At 42.8% G+C, this 22,388-nt stretch overlaps 1 long non-coding RNA gene across 1 annotated transcript in view; it reads right to left on the reverse strand.

The window, feature by feature from the left end:
• Positions 1-21,893, reverse strand: part of LOC122735700 — a 47,051-nt gene extending 25,158 nt beyond the window's left edge. The window contains exon 1 of the long non-coding RNA XR_006354141.1: positions 21,697-21,893. This is a non-coding gene — a long non-coding RNA (uncharacterized LOC122735700). The remainder of the gene's footprint in view (positions 1-21,696) is intronic.
• Positions 21,894-22,388: the final 495 nt, after the last annotated feature.

Here is a 22,388-nt window from a genome sequence, read left to right on the forward strand (position 1 = left end):
CAGCCCTGGAGTCAGGAGTACCTGAGTTCAAATCCGGCCTCAGACACTTAACACTTACTAGCTGGGTGACCCTAGGCAAGTCACTTAACCCCAATTGCCTCACTAAAAAAAAATAAAGGCTGGGTAAGAATTCAACAAGTGAAGAGGTAGAGGGAAGGCATCCCAGCCATGGGGAACAGCATGAGCAAAGGGCATGAAGGGAAGAGAATACAAGGCATGGGTAAGAGGCAAAAAGGTGTAGTGTCTGCCTAAAGTATAAAGTGTATGAAGGGGAGTTATAGCAAATGATTCTAGGATGGGGGGAGGCAAGGGTGGTGATTGGGGATGTCCTTGAATTCCAAGCACAGAAATTTAAACTTTATCATGTAGGCAGTAAGGAGCCATTGATGGTTTTTTGAGCAAATGAACGGGCATGTTCAGATTTGCCCATTAAGAGCTTGATACAGTGGACGATGAATTTGGAACAAGAGATCCTGGTCTGAATATCTGGCTCACCCACATCCTACCTGTGTGTCCTTGGGCAAGTTCATGGCATCACAGGATCATATTTAGAGATGAAACATATCTCAAAGTTCATCTAGCCAGAAACCTCCCACCACCACCACATACACACTCATTTTACAGATGAGAAAACTGAGACCCAGAAGGATTAGGTGATGCCCATCACACAAAGGCAAAGTCAGGATTGAAACCCAGCTCCCTGACCCTAAGTTCATCTCCCTTTCTATGGAGCCCAACAGCCTCTCTAGGCCATCTGTACAATGAGCAGGTTTCATTAAATAAACTCTGAGGTCCCCTCTAAATCATCTAATTCTTCCAATCCAATCTAATACAATGCCATTTGGCAGTTAGGAGCTGCACTGAATAGAGTGCTGAGTCTGGAGTCAGGAAGACAAGTTTAAATCTGGCCTCAGATACTAGCTGTGTGATCTTGGACAGGTCACTTAAACCTCTGTCTGCCTCAGTTTCCTCAATTGTAAAATGGGGGTCATAAGAGAACCTATGTCTCAGGTTTGATTCCAGAGAATCAAATGAGATAACATTTGTGAAGTACTTAGCACAGATCCTGGCACATAATAGATGTTTAATAAATGTTTGTTCCCTTCTCTCCCTTCCCTTCCTAATCCAATCTTACCTAATCCAATTCAAGATGAATTTATTAAGTAATTACTATAGATATGGCACTGTGCAGGGGATTGGTGATTCAAGGACAAAAGGAAAAGCAGTCCCAGCCTTCAAAGAGCTTCTATTCTCCTGGGAGCAGGATAGGATGGAATGTGCGTTCGCGCGCTCTCTCTCTCTCTCCCCCTCCCTCCCTTCTCTTCCTCTCTCATTCTCCCTCTCCCTTTCTCTCTCCATATACATACATATATAGATATATATGGGTGTATGGATGTATATATGTATATATGCATGCATGTGTGTGATATATAATACATGTATACATAAACATTGGCATAATAGGGTTGAAGGGAGGGCAGATGTCATTAGGGGAATCAGTAAAGGTTTTGCTGAGTCTTGGAGGAAGCTGGGGCATCTAAGAGGCTGAAGTGAAGAGGGAGTTCATTCCACGTGAGAGAGGACAGCCCATGCAAAAGCAAGGAGGTGGGAGATGGAGGATAGAACTGGGGGAGCAGCAAAGAAAGAACCCTGAATGATGAGACTTGTGTCTTAACCCTCCACCCCCAGAATAGGGCCAGGCACATAGCGGCTGCTGAAGAAATGTTGAGTTGAATTGAATTGAAAGGTACTTAAGGAGCATCTGCTCTGTGCAAAGCCTGGTGTCCGGCCCTCAATGAGATGCCAAGATTAAATGGCATGGTCCCTGCCCTTGCTCATTTTGATTTGTTGAGAGCGAAATAGAAAATGTTCCATTCACCAGCTTCTTAAATGAAGAGAAGGGAACAAAAAAGTAAATACCGGAAGCATGAAGAACAGAAGGTTCCCAAAGTCTTAGAGCAGCTGTTAGAGCTTAACACTGAACTAAGACTTTCAGGACACCCTGTATGCTTCGGTTCTGTGTCGTTCCTTTGTTTTCCTAGAGAGGTGGGGAGAAGGAAAGGGGGAGGACAGAGGAATAGAGGCAGAGATACAAAAAGATAGTCGTGTTTGTCCCTCTGTCTCCCTCTTTTTCCTCTCCTCCACTATCTCCCTCCTCCCTCCTTCCCTCCCTCTCTCCCTCTCTCCCTCTCTCCCACCCTCTTTCTCTCCCTCCCTCCTTTCTTTCACTACCTTTACTTCTTGATCTTCTGCTGTCCTCTCTTTCTTTGTCTCTTTCCCCCTCCTCCTCCTTTTCTCTATAATTCCTTGTCTCTCCCCCCTCTCTCCTTTTTCTCTCTCTGTCTCTGTGTTTGTCTTTCTCTTGCCTTCCTTTCCTCTCTATAGCTTTCCCTCATATTCTTGTCCTCCTTTTCCCTCCAACCCTTCTCCTCTCTGTCTGACACTCCCTCTCTCTCACCTTTCTTCTCTTGTGCTCCTTCTCCTGCTCTCTTGCTCTGTCTCTCTTCATGTCTGTCATTGTCTGTCTGTCTCGTTCTCTGTCTCTGTCTCTCTCTCTCCTTTCCCCTTTCTCCATTTCCTTCTGCTGTCTACCCTCCTTTCCCCTCTATATTCCTTCCTCCTTTTTCTTATGTCTGAGACACATCCAATGTAGCACTCAAATCTTTGCTGAAAAAATGACTTAGAGAAAGGCATACATTAAACTGAACTCAATTCAATAAGCATTTATTAAGTTCCTGCTATGGGCAAAGCCCTCAGCTAAGTATTGAAGCAAGCGGCTCTGTCCTCAAGTAGCTGTGGCTGATAAAGCATCCATTCTCATCCTACAAACAGACGTGATCTCTTTGATTTGGGAGTTCTCACCAATTATGGAGACTGAAACCTGCCTGTGGCTGCCTATCTTGTGCTTTTCTTGCTCGTGCCTTCCCGTAAGTTCATCATTGGGGAGGAGGGGAGGTCAGGCCCACGGAGGCATACTATGCTGCTTCTTAACATAGCTCAGGTAGCAGATGAATCCCATGGCCATCCACCTCTCATCCCTTTCTCCTACCACATGCCTGGGCTATGTTTTCTTCCTACCATACATCTTCTTAATAACACCTTTTGGACCTATTCTTCCTCAACGTTCCTCCTTGGTTCGATGGTGAAGCCTGAGCTAACCCACCATGCACTTCTCCATTGACCTCTGTGGGACACTCATTCTTAATTCTTTGGAGATTGCTCCATTCTATGTATTACTGTCAAACAGCAAAACCGATAGGATGTTGGTGTTAAAAAGATGAGTCTTTGTTTACTAAGGAAGTTTGTAGGCAGATAAGCACATCTGCATGTGAATGCATAAAACGTGCACAGCTAAGTAAATTCAAAATTCATAAAAGTTATACAATATAACTTCAGAAAGGCGAGAGAACTAACAATAATGTGTGCTGTTCAGTTGTTTCAGTCATGTCCGACTCTTTATGACCCTATTAGGGTTTTCTTGGCAGAGATACTAGATTCGTTTGCCATTTCTTTCTCCAGCTCATTTTACAAATGAGGAAAGTAAAACAAACGGGGTAAAGTGACTTGCCCAGGGTCACACAGCTAACAAGTCTCTGCAGCCAGATTTGAACTCAGAAAGATGAGTCTTCCTCCAGGTCCAGCACCACATCCACTGTACTACCTAGCTGCCCATTTGTGAATTAGGTAGCACAAATATTATTATATCCATTTTATAGATCAGGAAACTGAGGTCAAGAGGGAAAAAAATGACTCACCCAAGGCCACATAGCTAGTAAGTGTCTGAGACTGGATTGGAACTCAGGTCTTCCTAACTCCAGGCCCAGTGCTCTATCTACTGGGAAGGAATGGGGAGGAATTAGGAAAATGCCCTGCCTCCAATATTAACTAGCTGTGTGACCTTGGACAAATCACTGAAACATTCCTGGCCTTAGTTTCCTCATTTTTAAAATAGAGATGATAATAGCACCTACCCTACAGGTTATTCTGAGGACTAAAGGAGATAACAGATGTAAACCTTAAAAAGTAATGGAGGGGGCAGCCAAGCGGCACATTGGATAAAGCACTGGCCCTGGATTCAGGAAAAACCTGAGTTCAAATCTGGCCTCAGACACTTAACACTCACTAGCTGTGTGACTCTGGGCAAGTCACTTAACCCTCATTGCCCAGGAAAAAAAAAGTAATGGAAATGCTAATTATTATTAGTCAGTTGGTGCAGCTAGATGACACAGTAGATAGAGTACTGGTGCTAGAGATAGGAGGACCTGAGTTCAAATCTGTCCTCAGATACTCACTAGCTGTGTGACCCTAGGCAGGTCACTCCACCCTGTTTGCCTCAGTTTCCTTATCTGTAAAATGAGCTGAAGAAGGAAATGGCAAATGACTCCAGTTCTTTGCCAACAAAACTGCAAATGAAGTGACAAAGAGTCAGACATGACTGAACAAGAACAAAACAAAAAATGAGTCAGGCAGGCAGCTCACATTTATTAGGCACATGCTATGTGCTAAACCACGGAAATACAAAGAAGGGTAAAAAGCTAATTCCTTCTCTCTGCTCACAGTAGAATGATAGAAACAACATGCAAACAACCATGTATAAACAACCTATAAGCAGGATGATTTGAACATAATCAACAGAGGGAAGGCACTAGAATTAATGGGATTAGGAAAGACTTCTTACAGAAGGTGGAATTTTAGCTAGGAGTTGAAGAAATCCTGAGAAGCTGAGATGGGGAGACTGAGGAGGGAGAGCATGTCAGTCATGGGGGATGGCCAGTGAAAAGGGATAGAGTTTGGGAGATGGAGTGTCTTGTGAGAGGAACTCAAGCAGGTCAGTGTTACTGGAGGTGATATGGAGGGGGAGAGAGAATGAGGAGTTGACCCTGGAAGGTGAGTTGAGATGACAGGAAAGATGGTGGTACCCTAGACCAGAGGCATCAAACGTTCTCTGCCCACACCATGCTCAAGTGTAGCCTGAACCACATTAAAACTCAATTGAGAGGGGCAGCTAGGTGGCAAAGTGGATAGAGCACCGGCCCTGGATTCAAGAGGACCTGAGTTCAAATCCGGACTCAGACCCTTGACACTTACTAGCTGTGTGACCCTGGGCAAGTCGCTTAACCCCAATTACCTCACCAAAAAAAAAAAAAAACCTCCAAAAAACCCAAAAAAACTTAATTGGGAAATATTTAACAAAATAATTAAAAATAGATAGATAGATTAATTAGGTAAATAAATAGACGAATAGACAAATAGATAAATAAAATACAATAAAAGATATTTAATATTACATTTTAAAGCTAAGTCAATACATAGCCTGTAGGGATTCTTATGTTCAGAATAGTGACCCCCATTTCTGTGTGACACCACTGCCCTAGAAGTTAGGAAGAGGGGAGGGGGTTTGGGGGAAAAGATAGTGAGTTCACTTTGGGACATGTTGAGTTTGAATTGTCTATGAGACATCCAGTTTGAGATGTCCATTAGGTAGCTGGAGGACAGGAGAGAGGTCAGAGCTAGGTAAATAGTTCTAATAATGATCTGCATAGAGATGAAATTTGAATCCATGGGAGCTGATGAAATCACCAAGTGAAATAATATAGATGGAGAAGAGAAGACCCAGAGCAGAGCCCTGTGGGACACCCACAGTTATCAGAAATGAGCTGGATGAAGATATTATAGTATTATTAAGGACAAGGCAATGAGGAGGAGGGAGTGCATTCCAAAGATTAGAGTGGAGGAGGATAGGGGTAGAGAACCGTTTATTCAAAAACATAGAAGCAGGATATAAAATGAATAGATAGAAATCCAGTTTGGTTGGAACATAGAGTGAATGAATGGATAGATAAATGAATGAATGAATGAATGAATGAATGAATGAATGAATGAATGAATGAATGAAAAAGGCATTGAGTCTAGAAGTAGAATCATGCAATAAGACTACAAATAAAGGAGGGAGCCTGATTATAGAGTCCTTTATGTCCTAGATTTTGTATTTTAGAGATAATAAGGAATCACCAAAATTTTTTGAGTGGGGTAATGACAGTGAGATATGTTTTAAGTAATATTTATTTGGCAGCTGTGAGGAAGATGGATTGGAGATGGGAGAGACTGATGGCAGACAGATTAATACTCCACATTTCTATAATGTTGTAAGGTTCATAAAGCATTTTTTCATATTCTATAAGGCAGATTGTGTAAGCGTCCTTATCTCCATCTTACAGATGAGGACAACTGAGGATCAGAGAGGTAGAATGATTTGGAGATGAGGATAACAAGAGATTTTGTTCAATTGTTTCAGTCATGTCTGACTTTTTGTGACCCCCACTTGGGGTCTTCTTAGCAAAGATACTGCAGTGGTTTGACATTTCCTTCTCCAGCTCATTTTATAGATGAGGAACTGAGGCAAACAGGGTTAAGTGACTTGCCCAGGGTCATACAGCTAGGAAGTGTCTGAAGCTGGATCTGAACTCAGGGTCTTCTCAGACCCAGAACTCTACCCACTGCACCACCTAGCTGTCAGTTGAGAATTAGAAAGGAAGAATGACTTGCCTCAGGACACATGCAATGTAATTGTTCTAATCAATCAATCAGCAAACATTCATTAAGCAATGACTATTTGCTAGACATTGTACTAGGAGTTAGGGATACAAAGAAAAACACAAGACAGTCCCTGCTCTCAAGGAACTTACATTCTAATGAGGGAGATATGTCGATGGATGGATGGATGGATGGATGAATGGGTGGGTGAGTGGGTGGATGGATGGGTGAGTGGGTGGGTGGTGGACAGATAGATGGACAGATCTACAGATAGGCATAGAATGTGTGTGTGTATGTGTATATATATATTTAATATATAAGGGGGGAGGGGACAGAATTATAGAAAACTAATACAAGGTAGTTTGAGGAGGAAGATCACTAAGAGATGGGCATGGAGAGAGGATCAGTAAAGGGACTGAACCCAAATCTTCTTATTACAAGTCTAGTGTTCTATTATATCACCTACTCAAGGAAAATCCATCAGAGATCCTCTATTTTCATGGGCCAACATGCTTACCTTGTGGTCTTTCAGGACATTTCTGCTGAAGATTTCTAAAGGTCAGATACATTTTTGCAATCATAGTTAGAAATTAGGATATAATTCTGCCCTGTGAGAAGGAAAAAATTGGTCCTTGGGATGAAGTCCACACGATAGAATTGCCTTATCTCTGTTATACAGGATCCTTTTAAATCAAATCTCCCTGCCCCTAAAACAACAGCAGCAGTAGCAATCAGGAAGCTCCTAAAACCCCTGGCCCCACAATTATTGCCTTCCTCCTCCCAAATTACTTGGCATACATTTCTATAATATTTGTTTATATTGTATATGTTGCCTCTCCCCCCCCCAGCAGAATGGAAGCTCCTTGAAGGTAAATGCTGTTGCATTGTTGTCTTTGTCTCCCCAGTACCTGACTCAGAGCTTGACTCCTAGCTGTTGTTGCTCCTTCATTCTCAAAGGGGACCATGACGTCAGGAGGTGATGTCATGATTTGCACTGAGTTGAATTGAAGTGAAGGACGGCTATGCAAGGTCACCAACCTCACTCTCTCCTTGAGAGCCATCTGGGTCCAGTGGCAAGATATACAACGGGATGACTAGAGATGGTCCTGGATGTTTAAGGCAATTGGGGTTTAGTGACTCTCCCAAGGTCACACAGCTAGTAAGTGTCTGAGATCAAATTTGAACTCAGATCCTCCTGACTCCAGGGCCAGTGCTTTATCTACTGCACCACCTAGCTGCCCTAGTAAATAATTCCTAGCAGCCACTTTTAAAAGTGTCTATTTAATTTCATTGACTCCCATTCTTGGTGGAATGCACAAGGATGATTCCTACTGCCTTTTGCAGTTCAGAGCCATAGAAGCACAATGATTGTTATCATTACAAGCTTCCCCAAGAATTTCTTCACCCACATGCTGTATGGGGCTGGCCATGAATAACCAGCATGATGATCTCTCTAAGGGTGCCTGCTTTTCAAAGCACTGGATTCAATCTTTTTCCTTATTACAGATATTCAGATCATGAACATTTCAAAAGCTGTACATGCAGACACATCCTGCCTTTTTTCTTCAATGCAAGAAAAAGGAAGGAAGAGAGGAAGGAAGGAGGGAGGGAGGGAGGGAGGGAGGGAGGGAGGGAGGGAAGACTCACAGACAGATAGAAATAAGTCCTGTGTGAGAATAGCCTGAGAATAAATACAGCAGGGTTTCAGGCATTATTTCAAGTCTCCTGTAATATGCCAGATTATCATCCCTCCATATTAGATGAGTTTGGAGGGAGGGATAGAGGGAGAGAAGGAAGGAAGGAAGGAAGGAAGGAAGGAAGGAAGGAAGGAAGGAAGGAAGGAAGGAAGGAAGGAAGGAAGGAAGGAAGGAAGGAAGGAGGGAGGGAGGGAGGGAGGGAGGGAGGGAAAACACACAAACAGGCAGAAATAAGTCCTGTGTAAGGAGTAGCCTGAGAACACAGCAGTGTTTGAGGCATCACTTCAAGTCTCTTGTAATATGCCAGATTATCATCCTTCCATATTAGTTAGACGAGTTTGGAGAAAGGGGAAGGATTGCTGAAAATTGGCTTTTAAATCTGGCTTCCCTTGAGAAAGATGGTCATGCTCTGGGGTTTGTGGTATTACTCGATAAGCGATGATTAAAACAGTAATCCTGAATTGTAATCAGAAAGCAGTCAAGGCTCTGAAATTACTTTTTGCTAAGCTTTTCTCCCCTCTCAAATGCAGCCCTGAATCGCCAGAGATAATACAGACATGACCACCGTTCCAATTTCATTTAGAAATGCTGGATCCATTAGCTTGCAGTTTGAAAAGGTTCTATCCTCTTCTATTTGTCTTGAAAGTCTCCTAGAAGGGTGTGGTCAGACAGACAGGAAGGACAAAGGGAATTCTCTATGACCCTCCCCACTCACCCTTCCTCTCTCCTCAGAACACCCATCCCCCACTCCCAACACCCATCCCCATTCCATGCCTGAGGTTTTTACTTGTCAGCCCAGGCCAGCACTGGGCAAGGGCAGCCTCCAATCCAGCTGAGGAGAGTCAGAGGGCCCAGACAGCTAGGCCTTCCCAGCCTCACCTGGGCCAGAGAGTGAGAGCCTTGCTTAATGGAAAACTTTTCCATTTCATTCCAAGAAGAAAACCAAGAAGAAAACCAATCTAGAAGAGCTTTTAAATAGGTTGAACCTCCCGTTCTGGCTGTCACTGGACAGGAGGTGGGTTACTTACAGAATGATTCACTCATTCTGCAATGTCTACTAGACGGTAAATATAGGAGCTGCTTTTTTCTTTATACCTTCAGCACACAGCCTGACACATAGTAGGTTCTTCATACGTGCTTGTCAATTGAATTGGATAACTACATGGCTGTTGTTGGGCCAGATGCTCATGTCTAACTAAATGTCTAATATATCTAAATGCCTAATTGAGAATGTCTAAATATGTCTAAATAAACTGGGAATGTGTAAATAAACCGTGGCATATGAATTCAATGGAATATCATTGTTCCATAAGAAAGAACCAATTAACAAGTATTTACAAAGTGTGTTTACTGTGTGTCGAACACTGTACTAGGTGCTCAGGATGTAAGTACAAAGAATGAAAAAAGTCTCTACTCACAATGAGTTTACATTCTAGTGTGGGAGATAAAAACTACATATAAAATATATACAGCTTAAGGGCAAAGTTAATAAATTCAAATATATACAAAATAGAAAAACACAAGGTGGTTTGAGAAGGAGGGTGCTAGTAGTTGGGAGCGATCATGTTCCCTCCCTTCCAAAACAAAGCCCCTTTATCTGATCAGCACAAAGGACAGTGACGCTGGCTGTCTACCACTTGGTAGCTAAGTAACCCATTTTCCTGGGGTTGGCACCAACCTGGTCCGTGAATCCTTGTTCACTATGGCAAACAATCTGTAGATTCGGGTAGAGGGTTGGAAGAGAGAAGAAGTTATAAAAGAAATCCCTTTGGAGTCAGTGAACTTTTCACATCAGGCAACTTCTTGAGGACCACATGAGTTAACAACATTGCTTACTATTGAACCTTAATAATTATGCCAGGATGAAAATGTTTACAGGAACTCCAAGCGAGATGTGTGGCCGACAGTTGTGAATAAAACTACATTTACCTTTAGTAGCCATAACAATGCTAAAGAGGCCCCTTTTTCTCTATGGTAAAGTGGGCACAATACTTCTATACCCCTTGGAACCCAGAACCGTAGTACTTTCTCTTATTCCCCCTCCCTAAAAATGCTCAATTCCATGAAAGGCTTGGGTAAGCTTATTTATAGGACCTTAATACATGATCTCCTCCCAGGCATATTTGCATAATTTTAAATGACCTAAAGGCATGAATGGTGGAATATCAGGTATCAGTGATAGGTTGGGGGCGGGGAGGCAGTATTTTGAGAGGTCAGGAAGCCTACCCAAATTTCTCAAGGCAAAGTACAAGTGGTGCCTCATATAGTAGTGCTGATATCAACTCAGAATAGAGCAAGAAAGGTAACCAATCTATCAAAAATATCCTCCCACTCCTTACAGAAGAAACCAATAAGTACGTGCTCTCTCCTGCCCTGCACCTGTCCCAAGGGCTACATATTATGAAGGATCAGCAGCTATCATTTTAGAATTGAATTAGGAGGAGTGAACTAGGGTAGGATGTGGCAGACCAACACTGACCAGAACACAGAGGCTAGACGTACCCACAGAGACAGCGCTGTACCAAGAATAGGCAAAGAAGAACATGATAGCTATTTTAAAGCATTTGAAGCACTGACTTTAAAAGCTCAAGAAAGATTAAATTTGATGATGTTACTATTACTACTAACCACTTAGCTAGCTAGCATTTACACAGCACTTTCTAAATCTGCAAAGCACTTTTCAAATATTATCTCATTTGGTCTTCACAACAATATTGGGAGGTAGGTGCTATTATAATCTTCATTGTACAAATGAGGAAACTGAAATTGAGAGAGGTTAAATGATTTTCCCAGGGTCACACCACTAGTATCTGAATTAGAATTTGGGTCTTTGTGACTCCTGGTTCATCACTCTATACCTGGAACCATCTAATTACCTTCTTGAATGCAGAAGGCAGAACTAGGAATCATGGGTGTAGAGAGGTTGCAGAGAGACAGATAAATTACACTTAGGTTCAAAAAACCAACTGCAGAAATTATTGGGGGGGGGTCACCAGGTAACAGTTCTGGTGAAAAAACATCTGGGGGGTTTAGTGTGCTGCAAGTCCATTTGTCAAATATTCAAAGGGGGTTGTCATCTCAATTTAGAAGTTCTCTTCAATGATGACGACCACAGTCCTTCCTGTGCACCTCTTGTCCATGTTCTTCTGTAAGTCTGATCAACATTCTGGGGCAATATGCTAAGTCCATAATGTGACATGGCCACCTTATTCTCATTCACCCCCCAAAAAAACTGCAACATGATATTTGGCATGTATCCCCTCCCCAATTTATCCTGTCTTATTTGCACCTTATTTGTATGGAGTTGTTTGTATATTGTCTCTCCCCCCTGCCCCATTGGACCATGATGTCCTTGAAGAAAGGGACTGTCTTTTGCCTTTTTTTTTTTAGTGAGGCAATTGGGCAATTGGGGTTAAGTGACTTGCCCAGGGTCACACAGCTAGTAAGTGTTAAGTGTCTGAGGCCGGATTTGAACTCAGGTACTCCTGACTCCAGGGCCGGTGCTCTATCCACTGCGCCACCTAGCTGCCCCCTTGTCTTTTGCCTTTTTAGTGCCTGGCACATAGTTGGTGCTTAATAAATGTATATGGACTGACTGAATGATTTCAAAGAACCATATCGTTAAGGACTTGAGAGTTACAATGCCACCGAACTCTGCCCTGGTCAGACGGCAGTCCTCATCTGAAGCCCACTTATGAGTCTACATTATAAGAAGAATACAAGAAAGAAGGGAAATGTGACTAGGACAGTGGATGGGCTGGAAACCATGTTTTAGGAGAATCCATTGGAGAAACTATGGTTATTTAGCCAAGGAAGTGTATGGGGTTTTAGGGGGACTAGTGAGGGCTTGCTGAGCCCTTTTCAGTGTTGCTTATCCACCTTTCACCCAATTCTCACCTGGGGCTCCAAGAAGCTGTAGCATGCACAGTGGCCACACCCTGGCAAACCATCTCAGAAGATGCGCTAAACTAGGTTGAAGGTAACCAGCAGACCTCAAACCCATCAGTGAGTTACATGATATCTACCCCAAGGATGTGAAGACTTCCCCAACAGAATGGGAAGATGAAAGCAATTTATTCCAATGGCCATGAAGGTGGCTGAAGCAGCCGCTGCAGAAGACATCATCAGACATCAAAGATGCCAAGTTTATCCACTGTGTCCTGGGCCATTGCCAGTCATCCTAACTCTTGTCCTGCCACTGGACTTCAATGACTCTGTCAGGGTTAGGCTGATGACTTCATGCAACTCTGCCTCATTGAACACAAGTCAAGGCGTCACCCTATGCTGTCATTGGTTTTGTTCTTTGTGGGGCAGACAGGGTGGGGTGTCTTATGTCTGGGACCAGATTTGGGCTTGGGGACTCCTGGGTCCAGGGCTGGTGCATTGTTCACTGTGCCACCTAACTAACCCATGATGACATCTTTAAAATAGGGTTGAGGTGTAGGAGAAATAGACCCGGGGGAGGGGGAAGGGGAGAGATGGTCTGGGGAGAGGTAGTTCGCATGAAGGAAACATGAAAAAAAAATTTTTTAAATGAAGGACAGGGGCAGCTAGGTGGCACAGTGGATAAAGCACCGGCCCTGGATTCGGGAGTACCTGAGTTCAAATCCGGCTTCAGACACTTAACACACTTACTAGCTGTGTGACCCTGGGCAAGTCACTTAACCCCAATTGCCTTACCAAAAAAAAAATGAAGGACAAACAATTAACCAAGAGAAGAGAAGACTGGGCAAGATGTAAGGAAGATGAGAACCATCTTCAAGCATTTTAAAGACTGTGGAAGAGGAAATAAATTTGTTTGGTTTGACCTGATGGGATAGAAGCAGGAACAATGGATAAAGGTAAATGAGAGGAAGATAAACTCAATATAAGAAAAAAGAGGGGCAGCTAGGTGGCGCAGTGGATAAGGCACTGGCCCTAGATTCAGGAGGACCTGAGTTCAAATCCAACCTCAGAGACTTGACACTTACTAGCCGTGTGACCCTGGGCAAGTCACTCAACCCCAATTGCCTCACCAAAAAAAAAAAAAAAAGAAAAGAAAAGAAAAGAAAAGAAAAGAAAAGAAAAAAGAAATTCCTGATCATTAGGGTTTTCACAAATGAAAAAGAGGTGCCTGCATAGGTGGTGTGTTCTGTGTCACTGGATGTCTTCAAAAAGAGGAGGATGGATCACTTATCAGAAATGGGGTAGAAGGGATTCCTATTCAGGTTCAGGTTGGACTAATATTTGGAGGTCCAGACTGGCCTGGGTGGCCTTGGAGGTCCCTTACAACTTTGAGATCATTTGATTCTGGAGACAACTATGGAAAATAGAAGGATGATGGGAGTGAGGATTGGGGGCAGATGAGAGAACCATAGTAAGTACTATCTCTGGGAGCCACAAGGGGGACCCAGTATCTGTGCATGTTTTGACCTCAAGGTTCTACAATCCATTCCCCACTGGGAAAAACATCTTCCATTTCAGAACTAAGACTCCTGATGCTTTAGGGTCAATCAAGGAGATTTGGGCTCAACTCCCTAGACTCATGCATGGGCCAGGAAGATGAGTAGCTGGAGTTTGATTCCTCTGTAGCTTTTCATAGCAAAGAGTTGAGAAGGAAGGCTTCCTACTGAATGGTGAGTCACCACCACTCCTATGTAGCCGAGAATATTCAAGCTTCCTGGGGGGTGGGGAGTGGGAAGTATAGCTTCCTCCTGTTTTGGACCCACCATCTGGTCAATGATGACTTGGATCTGTCAGTGTTTACTTTTTTAAACTTTAAATTCCTGGGGGTCTGAGATGAGAAGCTGCTGTGTGTGCAAATTAAAGACTTCCCTTCTTATGTTCCAGGGACATACAACAGCTTGCTTCTCTTTCTTTTTTTTTCTTCCTTTTAAAAAGAAAAAAATCCATCATTTTTTTTTTGCCAAGATATCATCATCACCTAGAAGTCATAGTTGGCATTTGTTTCTTCTTGAAAACTGACTGGGAAATAGGCTGGCACAGGAGGGGTGTGCCAGGGAGTGGGTATGTGACATGGGCCAGTGTGGCATACCATTTAGAACCACTTACATGATGCCAGTTTGAACCAATGGAAATCCATGGAGACTCCAATCTGGAGGATATTACCCAACTCAGAACTCAGAGACTAATAGCAGGGAAAAACTTAGGTGGGAAGGGCAAGGGGACACAGTTATTGTTTAAGTCGTTTCAGTAGTGTCTGACTTTTTGTGACCCCATTTGGGGTTTTCTTGGCCAAGCCAGCTCAATTTACAGATTAGGAAACTGAGACAAATAGAATTAAGCAACTTTCCCAGGGTAACACAGCTAGTAAGTTTCTGGGGCTGGATTTGAACTCACAAAGATGAATCTTCCTTACTCCAGGCCTGCTGCTCTATGCACTATGGAACCACTTAGCTGCCCCAGGGCCCAGTTGAGGGGTGAGGAAATGGAATGGAAAAAAGGAGAGGAAGGAGCCAGTAAGGCCAATGGTGGGGGAGGCCAATGGTGAAATCTACTTTCTTATTCTCAGAGAATCTAGAGCAGTGAGACCTAGGGAGAAAGAACTGATTATCTTTCCAGCCGAGGAAATAAACTCTACTTCTGAGCACAAAGGCTTTAGGAGATCAGTGTGATCAATATTACTCATTGAAGGCTTTTAGTTCTTAGATCCATATCCGTAGAAGAGAGGCCGTGTGGATACTAAATGCCGGACCCAGAATCCCTAATACCTGCCTCCATCTCCCACATTTAATAGCTATGTGATCATGGATTAGCCTTTCTTCCAATCCCCAAGGCTAACCATAGTGTCAGGCACACAGGAAGCACAGAATAAACGCTTGTTGACTGACATCACTGGACTGAGTCTCAGTTTACTCAACTTGCCAGATGGTTACAAAGTTCAAGTGAGTACCATGTAGAAATTCCTGTGCCATTAGATAGCACTTTAGGGGCAGCTAGATGGTTCAGTGGATAGAGTACAGGGCCTGAAGTCAGGAAGACCTAAGTTCAAAACCAGTTTCAGACACTTACTAGCTGTGTGACACTGGTCAAGTTACTTCACCCTGTTTGCCTCAGTTTCCCCATCTGTAAAATGAGCTTGAGAAGGAAATCAGTATCTCTGCCAAGAAACCCCCAATTGGGGTCACAGAGTCAGACACAACTGAGACGACCCAACAACAAAAGCATTTTAAGGTTTGGGAAACAATTTATTATTAGAAGTGGGTTTGATCCAACAGGAAGCAGGAAATTCAGGGAGCAAAAGGGAAACAAAGCCAGTACTAGAATCCAAGGAGGGAGGCCAGGGATGGAGCCTTTCTTTCTTTCTGTAGAAAGAGGTCATGCTGGAGTCTTAGGCAAGAGACCAGGTCTGGAACCTTGTTGTTGTTCAGTAATTTTTCAGTCATGTCTGACTCTTTGTGACCCCATTTGGGTTGGTTTGGTTTGGTTTGTTTGTTGTGTTTTTTTTTGTTTTTTTTTGTTTTTTTTTTTTGGTGAGGCGATTGGGGATAAGTGACTTGCCCAGGGTCACACAGCTAGTGTCAAGTGTCTGAGGCTGGATTTGAACTCAGGTCCTCCTGACTCCAGGGTCAGTGCTCTATCTACTTTGCCATCTAGCTACCCTATTTGGGGGTTTCTTGGTAGAAATACTGGAGTAGCTTGCCATTTCCTTCTCTATCTCATTTTACGGAGGAGGAAACTGAGGCAAACAAGGTGAAATGACTTGCCCATGGTCACACAACTAGGAAGTGTCTGGAACTGGGTTTGAATTCACAAAGGCCAATTTTCCTGACTCCAAGCCCAATACTCTTTCCACTGTACTACTGATCTCCAAATATAGTTTTTTGTTTTGTTTTGTTTTTGTTGGCTTTTTTTTTGTTTTTTTTTCCTGCCCCAAGGAGGTTTGGGGAAGGGAATAGATGCAGGATAGAGTGTGCAATATTTGGCTATCCCAAGGCCCTGAAAACCCTGAATGCCAACAATGTTATGGACTGAAAGTGTGGGGGAAAAATTCTTCTCTAGGTAAGAATCCACTTTTTGAAGTACATTGTCATGGTGCCCAAATGATGAGACAACAGAATGGGTGACACATAGGCAATCTGTAGGCCTGGAGGACATGAGCCGGTGAGTCTTTGGCGGCTGCAGTAGAGAGGTTAGCCAGGATCATTTCTGATTTTCAGAGCCCGTTCCTCCAGGAAATGATTAGTCTCACTAAAGGTCAATGTTATCTCTAGACATTTCTCTCAATAATTACATATAAATGGAGCCCTTGTGACATCATTGGAAGAGGATAGATTTTTCCCAAGTGTGCCTGTGCAACCCCAACAGGCTTAATACAAAAGCCTTTTAGATTAAAAGAAAAATTATTAAGCACCTACTATTTTCAAGGCATAGAAAGAAAGCATGCCGTAGTGGATGGGAAAGGGTGTGTGCCAAGCATTGTGCTGAACACTTTACAAATATTGTTTTATTTTATCCTCACAACAACTCTGGGAGGTAGGTGCTGTTATCATCACCATTTTACAGATGAGAAAACTGAGGCAGGCAATGGTTAAGCAACTTATCTAGGATCACAGCCAGTAAATATGGGGGGGGGAGGTTGAACTCAGGTCTTCCTAACTCTAGGTCCAGCGCTCTAGCTCCTGAGCCATCCAGCTGCTTAAAGCTTTAGAAGTAGAAAGAAGCATCATTTCTCTAGAACTAGAAGGGACTTCAGAATCCATTTAGTCCAGTCCTTTCATTTTACAGATGCAGGAACTGAAGCCCTTGGAGGTTAAAGGACTGCCCTGAGGTCACACAGTCAATCAATAAGCATTTGTTAAGTACCTACTATGTACCAGGCACTGTGTTTCATAGGTAGTACCAGAGGTGGGATTTGAACTCAAATCCTTTGGCTTCATGTCCTAGGCTCTTTCCACTATACTATGTACAAGTCTCTCTGACCCATCCCCATGGTGTGACCATAATCAAATTACTGCCTCTGTCAGCTCTCTAAAATCATAAGTAACAGGGAAAGTACTGGCTGACATGGATAGAGGGAATTTCCTCACCAGAAGTCCAAGACTCCTAGTGAAATGACAAGGGTGTAGGGTAAGAGAGGGGACATTCACATCGACACAAGAAGCACAGGATACACACAGACAAAAATAAAGCACCCTCTTGGAGCTTATAGTCTACTGACTGAGATAACTAACTTTCTCAAATAAGATAGCACAGTGTCTGGCACATAGTAGGCACACAAATTATTTTTTCCTTTCCCTTCCCCTTCTCTTGCCTCCCCTTGCCTTCCCTTCCCTTCACTTCCTTAGCTTGAATGCCATCCCTGACAGTAGCTGCACCCTCAGTAAATCCTCCTTATCTGGTAGATCTCTTTGTCACTTACTTTGTCTAGACCTCAGTTTCTTACTTGGACTATAGAGTCTCTGAAATCCTTTTCATCTAGAAATCCTTTCACTAAACATCCTGCCAAGAGGCAGGGAAATGACTAACCCCCTGAAGTCCCTCCTATGAGTTTCACATCCTGTTTTTGAAATCAAAGACACAGGAAGTTAGGCAGGCAGTTTGGTTCACCCAGTGTCTGGAGTCAGGATGATTGGGATCATAGGACCATGGTATTTACAACTGAAAAAAACTTAGAAGTCATCTGATCCAACACCCTCACTTTGCATATGGGGAAACTGAGACCCACAGAGGGAAAATTACTTGTGCACATAGATATTAGTAGAGTCGTATTTTGAATAAAATCCCATTTTCCTCATTCGGATGTATGTAAAGAGCCCCAACTCCAACATGAGAGGGGCTGACCTGGTGGAAGGAAATAATAATGATAATGATAACAACAACAATAAATGTCAGTAATAGTAATATAATCCTTAATAATAAACGTTGATGTGATGCTTTAAAGTTTGCAAAGTACTTTACATGTGTTACCTCTTTCAATCTTTGCAAGAACTCTGTGAGATAGATGCTTTTATTAGCTCCATTTTATGGATGAGGAAAATGAAACTGAAAGAGGCTAAGTGATAACACCAAAGTCATTCAGCTAGTAAGTGTCTGAGGCAGTGTGCAGACTTGAGTCTTCCTCACTCCTAGTCCATTGTTATCGCAAGAGCTGGGGGCTAAGAGACCTACCTCTGTCATCTCTCAGGAACCCCTCTTACCCTTACCTCACCCCAGTTTTAACATAAAAGAGTCAGCTCTTCAGTTGCCAGTATACTCACTCACCCAAGGTCACATCCCCCATGTCCAATAAAACTTGTGGATTTCTTTGCTTTTTTCTTCATCTGCACACTTGAATTCTTGCCCAAACACTCCACTCACTTGTTCCCCAGTCCAACATCCTCACTTTACATATGGGGAAAGTGCTGTTCAATAATTTATTCAATCAATCATTCATCGATTTGTCTCCTGCCTCACTTACTCACCTGTCCATTCTTTCACTCCTGGATTCACTGTCTCTCTCTTCTGTTTGCTCATTTGCTCTCTAATTCTTTCCCTTAACTACATACTAATTCTCTCATTTGCTCACTTTTCCACTTTTCCACTCCCACATTTGGTCATGCCATTTTTTGATTGCTCACTTGTTCATTCACTCACTTGCAAAAGGAGGCTGGATTCATTTTCCTGTTAGCAACCACTTGCTCATCATCCTTGTGCATTCACCAGTTCACCCGGTGCATCCACTTGCTTACATCCAATGCTTCACTTACTCATGCACTCACCCATTTGCTTACTTAACTTTCTCACTTTAACTGTTTGTTAGTCACTTATTCACTCACTCACGTGCTCTGTCATTCATGCCTTCACTCACTTTTTACTCCCTAGCTTATTCACACACTTACTTGCTTACTTGTTGCTCATTCATTCACTTACACACCCATCCATTCACTTACTTGCTCCAGCATTACTTACTCACTTATTTGTCTGCTTTTCACATTCAACTGTTTTCTTGTTCACTCCCATAGTCACTCTCTTGTATACTGGTTTGCTCAGACATTCACTAGCTTGTATGCCTGTATAAGGAAGCTAAATGATGAAGTTAGGAAGAACTTGGTTCAAATTCCGGCACATGGCTATGTTAGCATAAATCCCGTAAACTCTGCCTCGGTTTCCTCACCTATAAAATGGAGATTAATAATAGCACCTGTCTCCCTAGGTTGTTGTTAGGATCAAATGAGATAATAATTATCAAGCACTTTAACTCAGTGCTTGGAACATAGCAAGTACCATATACATCTTAGCTATTATCACTTCAAGCTGTGTATCCCTCAACAAGTCGCTCGAACTTCTTCAGTCTCACTTTCCTCATCTGTGAACAAGTGTCATCCCTATTCCAGGAAATAGTCCATTCTAGCCAGTACAACACTGCCTCTTCTGAGTTGACAATTGCTCTCCCGGCTAGTGTTCTCTGAGCCTACCTCCTTCAAGTATGCTCACTCACCCACTTGCTCAAAAGGAGACTGGGTGGGTTTTCTGGTTGGCTTTCTCATTCATCCACTTGCTCATCCATTCATTCTCATGCATTCACTTCTGCATTTCTTCCCTGGTTTCTGAGACTTCACTCTAACAATGGTAATAACTTTTTTTTCCAGGACTTCAAAGATTGCAAGGTCCTTATTTACATTCTCCCATTTGAGCTTCACAACAACCCAGGAAGACAGGTTCTAAAGAGAATTTAATCCACATTTTACAGGTGAGTAAACTATAACTTTCTGAGTGACTTGCTAGTGGTCACGAAGTTTGGAAGGGTCAGCCAAGATTTGACCCCAGGTCTTTCCAATGACAGGTCCAACCTACCACTTACTATAGAACATTTCCTAAGTGTCTAGGGCATTTATTTTTTCTCAAGGAAGTCAGTCTTGGGCTAGGCTGCACTTTTTCAATCCAACAAGACACCAAGAGGAGAGATAGAGGCTGTCATTCTATTGTCCTCAAGCATTCACCAGTTCTCTGCACCAACTACATCCTTGTACATGTTGCTGCCTCTCCTGAAGCCTCTAGCAGGGGTACATTCACAAGACCAAAGCATGGCCCACAAGTAGTAATTTTTTTCCAAATGAATTGAATCATTTTATCTGAACACTTAAAATAGAGGCGGGGGCAGTTAGATGGCACAGTGGTTAAAGCACCGCCCTTGGATTCAGGAGTACCTGAGTTCAAATCCGGTCTCAAACACTTGACACTTACTAGCTGTGTGACCTTGGGCAAGTCACTTAACCCTCATTGCCTGCAAAAAACAAAACAAAAAACAAAAATAAGATAGAGGCAATATTTCAAATCCACTGAACTATAGTTTATAGAGATTCTTCTAATCCCCTCCCAAGTTTGTGGAGACTTAGAAGGAGGTGGGCATTCACTCATTGGCCTGGCATTCTGTAGATCCACGGGAAGATCAGGAGGCATTCATCATTTATGTTCAAGTGAGACACAGGACTTTTAGTAGCATATCCAGACACATGGCACCTGTCACAGTCTTTATGGCTTCTTCCTGCAGAACTCATTCAGTCCTTCAGCAGCCTGATGTATTTTGTATTGTCTGGAAGTGGGGTGGGGAGGAGAGGGATGCCCATGTGGTATTGCTTGAGGGGCACTGGGATGATTTCCCCTAAAATTATGTAACCCCCACCAGTACTTCATGGTGCCTAAAAGTCCAGTAGAATCATAGACTTTTATGAATGTCAGAGCTAGAGAAGTCCTTAGAAAGCAGACATTCTAAAACTCTCATTGTATAGAGGAAGAAATCAGGACCAGAGAAGGGAAGACTACATAATCAGTTAACTGCAGAGCCCAGACCAGAATAATAATCTCTTGCATTTATATAATACTTCAGTGCTTACAAATCACTTTACAAATGTTAACCCAAGTTTCATGCTTCAGCCTTTGCCTAAGCCTCTCCTCATTGGAGAGTATGCTGTGTGTTGCCTGTGTAGGTTATGTGTGCCCACATGGGTCTGAATACAAAAGCAAAACAGATAAATGTCTCTAGAGTCTCCTTCCTTCACCCTTCCCCAAGGAAAATTGATTCCTACCAAAAAGGGAAACAGGAGGTTGAGACCAGAAGCTCACCACTCTCTTCTTCCCAGAGACAAGATACTAGGATAGGATTAGATCTACCTGTCCCCCAATATATTGTTAGTCAAGGGGAAATAATCTTTTTTTTTCTTTTTTTGTCTAGGGGAGATAATCTCTAGGTTCAAGTTGAGCCTAATAGCTATCCCTGAACAGAGAAAGCATGCCCAAGTTATTTATACAAGGTGTGACTCCCTTCCCACTAAATGCCAGCATCACAAAGAATACATATAGCAAATAACAAAAAACCCATTTATCCGAGCTTTTAGCAAACAGAAGTCAGAAAATGAATACATAATGAGAAAATGAGAACATAGCAGATGATATGCAAAGTGAATGAGCTCTCCCATTGGGAGTGAGATGTCTCAGCTCAACCAAAAGAGAGAGTCCCAGACCTCACACACCAGAAGAAACTCACCAAAGTCTCTAGTGTAGTAAGCTGGGGCTAGGGACATGATCAAAGAGCTGTTGCCTTGACATATTATCTTCTTCCCAGAGTCACTCCCTTCAGGAGCCTGAAAAGAATCTGGAAACTTGTGTGTCCTTGTCCTGAAGGTGGATGCCTGAAAATCAGGATCTCTCCTTTCTGAATCTGACTTTCACTGCAGGAATGGAGCTTTGAGTAATCATTCTCCACCAATGAAAATAGTCATTATGCAAATGAACTTTGAGTTTCTGCTTACATTAGAAAGAATGATGACTCAATGCTCTGAGTTTGTGTAAGAGGTAGAGTTGGGAGAGCCTGGGAGAGAAGAAATCTTTCTTCTAGCTTCCACTACGAGCTTCTGATCTCATCCAAGAGAAAATTCCCCAAAGTTTCTAGTGAGACAAATTAGAAATCGGGATATGTTTGAGCCTCCTCATGCAAGCATGGAACACTGGGCTTCATTCTCTCCATCAATGAGGAGGGTCCTATGTAAATGTTCAGGCTTGAACATCAAGTTAACCTCCACAGGAGTCTATTGTACATACTCCCAATTCTAGCTCAACAGCCAATCAAAAGTTTTTTTTTCTTTACTTGTGGTTATAGGACCAAGAACAGTTATCTCTAAAGTAGTGGGAGGAGGGTTAATTCTACATCCCGAATTCAAATCCTACCTCAGATTCTAG

The sequence above is a fragment of the Dromiciops gliroides genome, chromosome 1, assembly GCF_019393635.1.
Source record: "Dromiciops gliroides isolate mDroGli1 chromosome 1, mDroGli1.pri, whole genome shotgun sequence".
Classification (NCBI taxonomy): Eukaryota; Metazoa; Chordata; class Mammalia; order Microbiotheria; family Microbiotheriidae; genus Dromiciops; species Dromiciops gliroides.